The 14245-nt window shown below is 34.3% G+C and overlaps 1 non-coding gene across 1 annotated transcript; it reads right to left on the bottom strand.

The window, feature by feature from the left end:
• Nucleotides 1-12848: 12848 nt before the first annotated feature.
• On the bottom strand, nucleotides 12849-12955 carry LOC133037609 (small nucleolar RNA R71). Its single transcript, XR_009687701.1, has one exon. It is a non-coding gene; the product is annotated as a small nucleolar RNA R71 (small nucleolar RNA).
• Nucleotides 12956-14245: the final 1290 nt, after the last annotated feature.

Below are 14245 nucleotides of genomic sequence, written 5' to 3'. Positions count from 1 at the left end.
AGCGAAACCTTACCAGAAGAAATTAGAGTGAAAGCCATGGATGAAGAACTCAGAAATGGATGGAGAGGGAGAAAGACGAGAGAGCAGGAGAATGGAGAAAAATTGTTTTTAAAAATTTTTGAAAACATAAAATTTGTGTTTTTAAAATTTAATTAATTTTGATTTCAAATTAAAAAAATAGAAAACAGAAATCACTTACCGAACATAATTTATAAATCTATTTCCATATTTCTAATTTTAAAAACAAAAAATCACTTTTAAAATGGTTACCGAACGGGGCCTTAGAGTTTTGTGACAACTCTAAAATGTATTTTTATTTCTATCTCTCTTTTCTTTCAAACTTTGTAAATTTTTGCATAATTTATTATGAGTTAATTTTTCTTTTGCTAGAATTATTTTGTTGACTTCATTTGTGATATGGTATTTTGTTGCTATGTTTAGTGAATTGATTTTGTTCATTCAAGAGTGTTTATTGTATAATAACTTACTTTTGCACCATTAGTAAGTTGCAAGCTAATTTTGATTTTGAAAAAAATAGGATTAGTGGAATAACTTGAATGATGCATGAATACTACTTTAGAAAAATGTGGTTTGTAAATGACATAGGAATATGTTATTTACCTTGTATGACTTAAAAGGGATTGTGCTTAAATTGATATTCTTAAAATTAATTGGGCATAAGAATATATTAATTAATTAAAGAATCAAACTATAAATACTTTGGAAAAAAGATTATGACATTTTAAATTCCTAGTTGACATTATCAATTCACAATAATACTCATTTGCACCATTATATCAACATTGCATTTTTAGTCCAATTTAATAATTCTAGCATATTTTCCTCTCAAAGTTTGTGTTTGTTAATTTTTATATATTCTCACTACTTTATTTTATTTTTGCTTAAACCAATTTGTGAGTAATTAGTTTTATAAATTAATTTCTAATTTTCAATCCATGTGGAGAAAATACTCGATTTATCACTTTATTACTTGTTAACGATTGTGTGCACTTGCGTATATTAATTTTCACAGCAAATATGAATAAGAACAGAACATAAATCCTTACAACAGTGGACTACGCAGACCGTGATCTGACTGGACCACTATACCTCTTTTGTTTTCATTGTGTTTTCGAGATTTTCCAGTTTGTTTGTGTGGTCTCATTTGAATACTCTCCATTATAGGTTGAGTACTCGCGCTTTTTATTAAATAACTATATTTTTTATTTTTATTTGGTGTTGTCAAAATTCCTCCAACATCATAAAGTAAATAAGACACAATTTTATAGAGGTTCGACCCCCTTAGTTAGCGGGTAATGACCTACTTTCCTTTTAGTTGTATTGATACCGAGAGATAATACTACTCAAATCACTATAGTGATGGGATCTGAAGTAGCAATCTTAATATTACAATGTATAAATCAGTAGGCAAATCTCAAATGAGAGAGAGAGCCTTTGAAGCGTCAGAGAGAGAGGGAGAGAGGCCTTTGGGCATGTAGCAGAGAGGAGGAGAGAAGATTAAGGTTTCAGACTTAGAGTTGAAAGCTAATGACTTAGAGGCTTGAGACTTTAGACTTAGGGTTTTAGAGATAGGCTAATATTCTTTATATAGTAAAGCTTACATGCCTAATATCCTTAAGAATAAGTAAAATAAAGCTATCCGTAGCATCTTCGTGGGTTGTCAAGGCCCAACTCGCAGCTTGACTTGTTGTCCAAGGATGAAGGCTGCACATTAATGTCCTACAAGGGAAAAGCTAACCGGCCATGAACCTGTAGGATGTAGGTTGCCCGTGTTGGGTTTTATGCCCTAAATAAAACTCATTTCAATATAATCAGATTTACTTATTAATATAGATCAGAAATAACATTTAATGTTGCATGGTTCACATGATTTATTTCATGATTATATGTACATAATGTATGAATTCATCTGAAACCCTTTTCACATACTTGATCCTGTTTATTGTGTTGTCAACACTATGGAAAGTAAACATGACTATGTCAATAAAGTTTCCTAGATTTATCACACACAGAGTTTTACTGATATGATAATCTACAACAGAGTTTACTTGCATTTGGAGAAATGATATGTTCTTTCCAGAGCATTGGTTAAAGTAAAGCTCAGGTTGGATGCATGGAGTATGCATCGGAAGGGACCGATATTGAACTTTGACTTAGATTTATTAAACTTACCGTAATATCTATTCAAGTCAATATCGCCTAGTTGATCCTAGATCAAATGATCTTAATCCTGTTATGATTAGGCTCAATCTCAAGAGGCTATTCGTGTTCTTTGATTTGTTAGTTAAGCCTACTTTTGGGTCAGGGTGATACGTACATTTTGGGAACACGGTAGTGTTAGGTTTTATGCCCTAAATAAAACTCCATTTCAATGTAATCTATTTTATTCAACATCAATAAAGAAACAGAAGTATTTTTCATTCATTTGTGTACGTTTTGGCTCACTTTATCAATTGCTTGTCTAATTGATTTATAAATTCATCTTAAACCCTTTTCACATACTTGATCATGTTTATTGTGCTGTCATCACATTGGAAAGTAAACATGACTATGTGAATAAAGTTTCCTAGATTTATCAGACACAGGGTTTTACTGATATGATAATCTACAACAAGAGTTTACTTGTATTTGGAGAAATACTATGTTCTTTCCAGAACATTGGTTAAAGTAAAGCTCAGGTTGGATGCATGGAGTATGCATCAGAAGGGACCGATATTGAAATTTGACTTAGATTTAATTAAACTTACCGTAAAATCTATTCAAGTCAATATCGCCAAGTTGATCCTAGATCAAATGATCTTAATCCTATTATGATTAGGCTCAATCTTGAAAGGCTATTCGTGTTCCTTTGAATTGTTAGTTAAGCCTACTTTTAGGTCAGGGTGATACATACTTTTTGGGAACACGGTAGTGCAATTGAGTGGGAGCGCTAGCATAAACATGGAATCTATAGCTTCTACCTGGCGAATAGTAAGCAAAGGATGATTTCCTTCGAGCTTGACCAAACAAAAATAAATGGTGGAGATCTCATTTCACATAAGCTGAAATATCATTTATATGGGGTCAAGTGTTTTAAGGATAAAATACATAGTAGGGTGTTACGGTAATTTAATCCCTTTACTGTGTAGATCGTTCATATAGAGGATCATTGATCACATTAGGATTATAACAATGGATAACTAATGACGTGTCTGTATGGTGGAACATATAGAGCATTCTATATACTGAGAGTGCAATTCTAAGTTCTATGCGTGGATTCAACGAAGAATTAATAAGTTAGTGAATTTTAGTGCTAAATTCTTGATCTACTTATTGGAAGCTCGGTTATATAGACCCATGGTCCCCCCACTAGTTGAGATAATATTGCTTGTAAGACTCATGTAATTAGTTTTGATTAATCAATTATAATTCACGAATTAGACTATGTCTATTTGTGAAATTTTCACTAAGTAAGGGCGAAATTGTAAAGAAAGAGTTAATAGGGGCATATTTGTTAATTATGATACTTTGTATGGTTCAATTAATAAATATGATAAATGACAATATTATTTAATAATTATTTATAGTTATTAAAAATTTAGAATTGGCATTTTTGAGAAAATCAGATACAAAAGGTGTTAAAATTGCAAAATTGCAAAAAGCAAGGCCCAGTCCACTAAGCCATGGCCGGCCACCTTTATAGGTATTTTAAGTTGATTTTTTCATTATTTTAATGCCATATAATTCAAATCTAACCCTAGTGGAATGCTATAAATAGATAGTGAAGGCTCCAGGAAAATTACACTTTCTGAATCAGAAAAACCTAAGCCTCCACTCTCTCTTCTCTAGCCGCCACTCTCTCTCTCGCTTCTTCCTTTGAATTTCGAAATTACCTTAGTGATTAGAGTAGTGCCCACACACATCAAGCAATACCTCAATCATAGTGAGGAAGATCGTGAAGAAAGATCATCAGCAAAGGAGATTCAGCATCAAGGATTCAGAGAAAGAGATCCAGGTTCAGATCTTGATAATACTCTGCTACAGAAAGGATTCAAGGGTTAGAGATCTGAACGGAAGGAGTCATTTAATTCCGCTGCACCCAATGTAAGGTTTCTTAAACTTTATATGTGTTTAATTTATCGTTTTAGAAAGTTCTTATTTAGGATGTTAATAAACATACTTGTGAGTAGATCTAAGATCCTGGTAAAATAATTTCCAACAACTGGCCTCAGAGCCATGGTAATTGATTTACTTGCAAGAAATTTGGACTTTAAAACGATTGTTTGTATGTTCTTTGGATGGTATCATGTTGTATTGAGTGTCATTTGATGATTGATTGATGTTTGTGAAATTTTCGTGAAAAATAATTGCGATTTCATCTCTGGAATTATTTTTATTGGATAGTATGGAAAAAATTAAGCAAGTTAGCCTTTTACAGAACTTAATTTGGATTTTATTTGAATTAGTTATGATTTTTTGAAGATTTGAAAAAATCGAGGCTGTGCTGATATTTTCCTGCGATCGCAAATCTGTCCGTACAGTTTCGAATTTTTTTGTTTTTCTTCGATTTTTCATGCTTTTTCATGTAATTAACTTCCGAATTTTGGTATAGTTTTGTATTTATACTATCACTATTCCTAATTCAATTCTAATTATCATTTTGAATTAATTTAATATTTTTTAAATTTAATTCAAGATATTAGTGTAATTTGAATTTGAATAGAATTAGTATCTATCTTCTTGCTTAAAATATCTATCTTATTTTAAAATTTGATTATATCTTATCTTATTTTAAATTTAAAATAAGATATTTATAATCATGTAATTTTTAAATGATATAAGATATTTTGCTAATTTTTTAAATTTTGTTATTTTATTTATTTAAATTACATTTGAAATTTGAAAAAGATATTTATTTATCTTTTCTAATTTTTTATTTAATTTTTATTTATAAAATAACATTTAAAATTTAAAAGTAGTTAGCAAATTTTTGAAATGATATTTAGGTTGGTTGAAACCTAATTTTTCAAAAATTGTAGGTTTAATTTTAATTTTTTTTTTAATTTTCGAATTTTTCAATTATTTTTAAATTTTTCGATTTTTTTTTATTTAATTATTTTTTTTTTTGAAATTAAATATTTAATTTAAAATTAAATAAATCCTACATCCAACTATCCAACTAACCTTGTTGCAGGAGTATGTGTTTTAACTTGTGTGTAAGTTTTCAAAACCTATTATTACTTGATTGCAAATAGCCATGGTTACCTTTTGCCAGATCTAATGATCTGATGGGTCCCTTGGTCAAGATAATAATTTGTAACAGGTATAATTTACAATCTTCTTTCATCTGTGTATGACCTAGCAACATGATAGGACCCATCCAAAGTGTGCCTGTGTGAGCCTATGTGTTTAATTTAATTATAGATGCATATAGGTTGTTGTTGCTAAAATAAATTATCATAGTTCTTGATAGAATTTATTTAGGCCCATTTAGTTTTTGGGCCTATTCAATTAATAACAGTTGTTCTTATTAAGGTTAAATTCCTCTCTTTTGGGCCTTGTGTGAGAGTTGGGAGCCATAGAAGTGGGTACGACATACTGAACCCAGCACCCCCTCACATGAACCACTCCAATTGTGAAGGCCCATTTGCCTGATTTGAATGACTGTACTAGGTTAATTACACTAGTTTAACCTAATTAAAATTGATTAGCAACATAATTAATTTCATTTATTTTGAAATTAATTTAGAAAATCATAGTTTAAAGAATTTTATATTCTAAGCTAAACTATATGTATTTTCTTGTATTTAATTAAATATAGAATTATAACCATCTAGATTCTTTCTGAAGCTTAATTTAAATTTTTCATTAAATATTCCCATTTAAGTTGATATTTAGTTATCTACAACTAACCAACTTAAATCTGAATATCTTTTGAATTCAAAATTTTAAAATTAAGTTGAGGAATTTTAGGCATTGGTTATTAAGATTCTTTAGATATTTTTTAAGTTAATATCTTTTCGAATATTAACTTAAAATGGAATATTTTAGATATTTTTTAGGTTAATATCTTTTCAAATATTAACTTAAAATGAAATGTCTTCAAAATTAAGTGGTTACAACTTAATTTTAAATTTAATTAAATCTGATTTGAAAGATATTTAAGTTGATTTTTTTTTAGATTCTTCTAAAACAACTTAAACAAGATATTTTCAAATTTGTTCCATTTTTATTCAAATTTATTTTTTGAATTTAATTAATAATTGAAAATTAATTAAAGTTGATTTTTTATTTAAATCAATTTTGATTTGTAATTTTTCATTATTATATTATGGAACTTGTTCGATATTTATTTGAATTTATTTTTCAATTTAAATAATAATTGAAAATTAATTAAAGTTGATTTTTTTATTTAAACCAACTTTAGTTTGTAATTTTTCATTATTATAATATCGAATTTAAATGATTATACAAAATACATATATTATTTTTAAATAATGAGCTTTTAATCAAGAGACATTCGATCTCCATTGTGGGTTTTACACCGCGTTTGTTTTAGTGAGTAATCCTCCCTAATGGAGGAACGTTCATTAGCAATTTCGCACCGTTTAACCTCGCATGATAAGTAATTTGTAAGTGTTTTGTATGGTATAGATCACCCTAATGGTGGCGACCATACTTGACTTGCAAGTTATGAAACAATGGTGGAAGCTCATAAGATAGAATTGCCTTGACTCTCGCCTAAACGGGACAACGCTGAATTCCAATCTTGATCGAATAAAAGGTTGCTAGAATGGTTATCATTTTAGATGAGCTGACAACTCTATTCAATGGATGATGCTTTGACTCTCGCCTAAACGGGACACTGTATCAGTTTGTTGAAATACCTTGGAAAATAAACTATGTTAGATTTAGTATTTCTATAACATATGTCATTACTTGTTATTTTCTAAATTGTGTATGAATTTATGAGCCAAAACCTTACTTCTGTTTTATTGATGTGTTGTAGTGTCATTATGAATAACCCACACCCCGATCCTCTCTTAGTTACTATCTTAGCAAAAGAACTCTATAGTGTGAAAATGCATCCTGGTAGTTGCATTAACTCGCACCTGTTGATGATGAATATGAAGTTCCAAAAGGCAAATCTACTAGGAATTGATTTATCAAGAGAACACTGGGTCCAACTTATCCTTAATAGTCTTCCTCCGGAGTATAATAAATTTGTTATCTCTTACATGATCAACAATTCTAACTCCTCCGACATGGACAAGCTCGAAACAGATTTACGAGCCCATGAACGGAACTTGATTGCAATGGGTCCCCCTGGGTTTGCAATCAATAATCGAAGGAAAAGGACTAGGTATGAAGGATCTAGCAAAACTGCTTCTTCAAGTACAATTATCAGACATAATCTTCTATGTTCGAATTGTAATGGAAAGGGTCATCATGAAGAACGATGTCCCAGGCTTCTAAACAATTCAAACGAAGGTAATGCTTTTGTCTTTGAATCATGTGTTTTAGAGAACGACAAATCCATCTGGATTGTTGATTTTGGGTCTACTAACAATGTATGTTCTTCACTGCAGTTGCTTGAAACTTGGGAAAATTTGCTTCGAGGAGAGTTACAGCTTAAAGTTGGCAATGGCGAATTAGTATCGGTCAAAGCTAGAGGAAAAGCCCGCATCAAGTTTCAACAAAGACTTTTAATTTTAGAAAATATTTTATTTATTCCAAACTTTAGTAGAAACTTGATTAGTGTCTCATGTTTGCAAACACAATCTTATATATTTAATTTTTCGAGTACAAATTGTTCAATTTCTCGTAATGGATTTCAAATATGTGTTGCTATAATGGAACAAGGGCTTTATGTTTTAAGACCAAGTACTCAAATCTCACTAAATAGTGAACTTTTCAGTGTAGCTAGACCTAGAAACCTAAAAAGAAAAGAGATTGATAATGATGATCAAACTTATCTATGGCATTTACGTTTAGGTCATATAGGCTTTGATAGACTCAATATGCGAGTCCTGCCTAGAAGGAAAAATGACTAAACGTTCTTTCTCTGCAAAGGGAGAGCGTGCCAAAATCCCTCTAGGGTTAGTGCATTCCGATGTCTGCGGACCTTTGAATGTCAAAGCTCGAGGTGGTTATGAGTATTTTGTCACTTTCATTGACGATTTCTCTAGATATAGTTTTCTTTACCTAATGCAAAAGAAATCTGAAACGTTTGAAAAGTTTCAGGAGTTTCATGCTTTGTCCCAAAACCAATTAGGTAAATCATTAAAGATCTTGCGAACTGATAGGGGTGGAGAATATATGGATATGCAGTTCAAAGATCATTTAATTGAACTTGGAATTGAATCCCAATACAACGCCCCCAAAGAACTCCACAACAAAATGGAGTTGCAGAAAGAAGAAATCGCACTCTTTTGGAAATGGTTAGGTCTATGCTGAGTTATTCAACTCTGTCTACGTCCTTTTGGGGATATGCTATACAGATGGCAAATGACATTCTAAATGTTGTTCCATCTAAAGCAGTCCTTAAGACACCCGTCGAACTTTGGAATGGTCGAACACCTAGTTTACGCCATTACAGAATTTGGGGGTGCCCTGCTCATGTCTTAAGAAAGAAAGAAGGCAAACTTGAATCACGTACCGAAGTATGCATGTTTGTCGGAAATTCTAAAGAGACTAGGGGTGGACTATTTTATAGTCACAAGGATAATAAAGTGTTTGTTTCTACAAATGCTACTTTCCTTGAAGAGAACTATATTAAAGACTACAAACCGAAAAGTAAAGTTGTTCTAGAGGAATTGCTATCAGATATAAGTCCTTCCAATGTTCCGTCCTCTTCCACTCGTGAAGAAGACGATCCCACTCCCTCAGTTGAACAAACTGAGAAATCTACTACTAAAGTTTCTGTTCAGAAGACAACCGTACCTCGTCGTAGTGGGAGGGTTTCAACAAAACCTGCTCGTTATGGCTTGGATGGTGAAATCAATATGGTCGTAGGTGACGGTATTGATGACGATGCATTAACCTATAAACAGGCAATGGCTAGTCCGCAACGGAAACGATGGTCAGCCGGCATGGATTCAGAAATGGATTCCATGAAAAAGAACAAAGTCTGGGAATATGTAGACGCACCTGACGACTATCATCCGATAGGATGCAAGTGGGTTTACAAGAAGAAAAGAGGAGCTGGAGGCGAAGTCGAAACTTTTAAAGCTAGACTTGTAGCCAAGGGTTATACCCAAAGAGAAGGCGTGGACTATGAGGAAACTTTTAGTCCTGTTGCCATGCTCAAATCCATCCGAATTCTTCTCTCCATAGCTGCTGCTTTCGATTATGAAATCTGGCAAATGGATGTCAAGACTGCCTTCCTTAATGGGGTACTTGAAGAAACCATCTATATGGAGCAACCAGAAGGTTATGTTCTTCCTGGGCAGGAAAAGAAAGTTTGCAAGTTAAACAGGTCTATCTATGGACTTAAGCAAGCTTCTCGCTCATGGAACAAGAGGTTTGATGAAATCATCAAGACCTACGGCTTTCTTCAGAATGAAGATGAACCTTGTGTTTACCAACTCAAGGAAGACCAAATAGTAGTATTCCTGGTCCTTTATGTTGATGACATTTTGATCATTGGAAACAATGTCAAGAAAATGACTCACATTAAGGAATGGCTCAACACTCAATTCGAAATGAAAGATTTGGGTGAAGCAGCCTATGTTCTTGGTATTCAGATTATCAGAAACCGTAAGAACAGATCTCTTGCTCTCTCTCAAACAGCCTACATAGACAAAGTCTTAGAGAGATTCTTCATGAACAATGCCAATGGGGCAAACATGCCCTCTAGATTTGGTATTCGTCTATCTAAGGAACAGTCACCGACTGATCCTCAAGAGATAGAGGACATGGCAAATATTCCCTATGCCTCTGCAGTTGGAAGTCTAATGTATGCAATGTTGTGCACTAGACCTGACATCTGTTATGCTGTTGGAATCGTGAGCAGGTATCAATCTAATCCAGGACAAGAACATTGGAATGCAGTTAAGTATATTCTGAAATACTTAAAGAGTACAAGGAATCTTGTGTTAGTCTACAAGGGTGGTGCTTTAAATCCCATAGGCTACACTGATTCAGATTTCCAGGCAAGTCTTGAAGACAGGAAATCTACATCTGGGATGGTGTTTACTCTTGGGGGTGGAGCAGTGGTTTGGAGAAGTGCTAAACAAACCTCGATATCGGACTCAACTATGGAAGCTGAATACATAGCAGCAGCCGAAGCTGCTAAAGAACTTGTCTGGCTAAGAAAGTTCTTCACCAGCATAGGAGTTGTTCCTGGAATGGAAAAGCCTCTGGTACTACTCTGTGATAACAATGGAGCAATAGCAAACAGTAAAGAACCTCGAAGCCACAAGAGAAGCAAACACATTGAAAGGAAGTATCATATTATCAGAGAATACGTGGCAAGAGGGGATGTACTAGTTGAGAAAGTTCACACAGAGGACAACCTAGCTGATCCATTTACCAAAGTCTTGGCCGTGACAGCCTTTGAAAAGCACCGTCAGAATTTAGGATTAATTGATATGTACTAATTAGTTTTATATTAGTGCAAGTGGGAGTTTGTTAGGTTTTATGCCCTAAATAAAACTCCATTTCAATGTAATCTATTTTATTCAACATCAATAAAGAAACAGAAGTATTTTTCATTCATTTGTGTATGTTTTGGCTCACTTTATCAATTGCTTGTCTAATTGATTTATAAATTCATCTTAAACCCTTTTCACATACTTGATCATGTTTATTGTGCTGTCATCACATTGGAAAGTAAACATGACTATGTGAATAAAGTTTCCTAGATTTATCAGACACAGGGTTTTACTGATATGATAATCTACAACAAGAGTTTACTTGTATTTGGAGAAATACTATGTTCTTTCCAGAACATTGGTTAAAGTAAAGCTCAGGTTGGATGCATGGAGTATGCATCGGAAGGGACCGATATTGAACTTTGACTTAGATTTAATTAAACTTACCGTAAAATCTATTCAAGTCAATATCGCCAAGTTGATCCTAGATCAAATGATCTTAATCCTGTTATGATTAGGCTCAATCTTGAAAGGCTATTCGTGTTCCTTTGAATTGTTAATTAAGCCTACTTTTAGGTCAGGGTGATACTGTTAGGTTATAATTAGCCTATGTTTCGGGTCTTTAAAATTAGCATTATCTCGTCTATTGGTGTCTTTTGGAGCAGTTTTACGCTTGATTTTCATTATTTCAGGTTCCCGGGGTGTTAAAGTTCGAATTCAGTCAAATGGCGAAAAACTGGGACAAACTTGGAAAAAATTGGAAAATTCGGCTCCAGACGCATCAGTAGTCGCGACCTCCAGAGAGCCAGGTCGCGACCCTTTTTCCTAGTCGCGACCCTGGTCGCGACTTCGAGAGTTTGGCAGAAACTCGGTTTTTCGAGTTTTGCCTGTAGTCGCGACCAGCTTAAATGCTAGTCGCGACTAGGTACAGAAATCGCAGATTTGACCTAATTTTGATTTTTCTCTCAATTGGAGGCACACCACTCATCCCTATATAAGGAATACGACATTGAAGGTCAGAACTAAGCAAAAACAGACCTAACAGTGGAGGCAAGTGGAGAGGAAGCTATCTTGAAGACCCGGAGCGATACCACCTTCTAGTTTCTTTCTTTTACCCTTTGAGTTCTTCTTTATGTTTGTTTTTATTTCTGAATTAATCATGGATGTGTTTAGAGTTATTATGAACTAAATTTCCCAATAAGGGAGGATGATGAATGTTGTTTAAGTTTATGCCTAGTTAATAAATAATTGTCATTCCTTCATCTTATGTGTGAATATTATCTAGATTTGTGTTTAATTCCATGTGCAAGCTTGATCACCTTTTACATGTTTAATGATCTCAATTCAAAATCTGAAAAGTGAGAATTGAGAATGCTAAAATTTGGATAGTCTAGGTTCTGATGTAAAACGAAAGTATTTACATAGCCTCAGTGACGAATAGATTATTGCTTAATGGTGATTTTGTGTTGATTTAATTAAGAAGTTAATTAGAGAACATATTATTTGGAACCTAAAAGATCTGAAAAGAGTTAGGTTAATTTATAATCTGTCTTTCACATTGAGATAAGGATAGCAATTAGGTATTAACATAGGTAGCTTATCAACAGGATTCACCTCCCTAATCTCTCATCTTGATTAATCGTCGTCTATTTTCTCTTTAATTTTCTGAGTTATTTACTTTTAAATTGCAAACTTATTATTTTACCAAATAGAATCATAAGTATAGTTTAGTAGTACTTAATCCAATTCCCTGTGGTTCGACCTCACAAGAGGCAGGAGGGAGTTTCAGCAACTGCTGAAACTTCAGAAATCATGGCTGCTAATGCTGCAAACAATGGAGGCAATAACGGTAATAATGGTGGCGCAGTAGAAGATCAAGCTAATGGCCGCAGCTTGAGAGATTACATTCTCCCTACTCTGACGGGAGTGCAGTCGTGTATCAGGCCACCGGCAGTGGATGCAAATAACTTTGAGATCAAACCTGCCATACTTCAAATGGTGCAGTCTTCAGTTCAGTTTGGTGGCCTCCCTTCTGAAGATCCTAACCTGCATCTCTCTAACTTCATGGAACTTTGTGAAACTTTTAAAGTTAATGGAGTTAGTGATGATGCTATTCGAATGAGACTGTTCCCATTCTCTCTTAGAGAACGAGCCAAGACTTGGCTAAACTCCTTGCCACCCAACTCTATCGCCACCTGGAATGATCTGGCAACGAAATTCTTGTCAAAGTTCTTTCCTCCAGCCAAGTCTGCAAAGCTGAGAGGAGAAATTAATAACTTCTGCCAACAAGATAATGAATCTCTCCATGAGGCTTGGGAGAGGTTTAAAGATCTAATCAGAAAGTGCCCTCATCATGGTATAGAGAAGTGGATGCTGGTCCACAACTTCTACAATGGGTTGGTAGGAAACACAAGAACTTTAATAGATGCAGCAGCTGGAGGAGCCTTTATGAGGAAGAGTGCTAATGAGGCTTATGATCTATTGGAGGAGATGGCTCTAAACAATCAGCAGTGGCCAACTGAAAGGAGTCAATCAAAGAGGGTAGCTGGTGTGTTAGAGGTTGATGCCATCACAAAGTTGACAGCACAAGTTGAGGCATTGACAAAGATAATTGCAGGGCAAGCTAAACAAGCCCAAGTTGTGTGTGAGTTATGTGGGGGAAGCCATCACTTTTCAGAATGTCAAGCTGATGTGGATGATTTGCCAATGGATGAAGCTAAAGCCATTGGAAACTATTCACAGAACAACAACAACAACTATGGGTTCAACCAGGGTAATAACCGAAGAAACAAAGGGGTTCTATCGACAACGAAATCAGAACCAGAATCAGAATCAACGGTTTAATCAGCAACAAACCTCTGGTGGAAATTCTAGTTTGCAGACAGATTTATTGCTTCAATTCATGACTGAAACTAGATCTTCAATCAAAGACCTGCAGACACAGATGGGCCAACTAGCAACTCAAGTAGCAACCCGTCCTCAAGGGAATTTGCCTAGCACAACTGAAGTAAACCCCAAGGAAAACTGTAAGGCAATTACCCTGAGAAGCGGTAAAAATTATGATGGTCCTGAAATGCCACAACTAGTGAATGGAGAAAAGGAGAATGAAGAGCAACTAATGTCAACCCCAACACCCACTTCAACAAAGGCTACTGATAGTCAAACACAACCACAGCAGTCTCCACCAACCAATAGTGATCACCATGTAAAAATACCATACCCTCAAAGGCTTAGAAAGTCAAGCTTAGACAAGCAGTTCACCAAATTCCTGGAAGTTTTCAAAAGACTTCACATTAACATTCCCTTTCTTTGAAGCTTTAGAGCAGATGCCAAGTTATGTGAAGTTTATGAAGGAAATCCTGTCAAAGAAGAGAAAGATGGAGGATTATGAGACAGTGGCTCTAACTGAAGAGTGCAGCGCCATCCTACAGAAGAAACTCCCTCCTAAACTCAGAGATCCAGGGAGTTTCACTATTCCTTGTACTATTGGGAAAATTGAGGGAATAAATGCACTTTGTGACTTGGGAGCCAGCATTAACTTGATGCCTCTATCGGTGTTTAAAAGATTGCAGCTGGGTGAAGCAAAGCCAACAACAGTAACTCTCCAATTGGCCGACCGATCACTAGCCCATCCTAGAGGAGTCATTGAG

Source organism: Cannabis sativa, chromosome 4 (genome assembly GCF_029168945.1).
Source record: "Cannabis sativa cultivar Pink pepper isolate KNU-18-1 chromosome 4, ASM2916894v1, whole genome shotgun sequence".
In the NCBI taxonomy this organism is placed as follows: domain Eukaryota; kingdom Viridiplantae; phylum Streptophyta; class Magnoliopsida; order Rosales; family Cannabaceae; genus Cannabis; species Cannabis sativa.
Note: the sequence above shows the minus strand (reverse complement) of the source record. Positions and strands in the feature narration are given on the sequence as shown.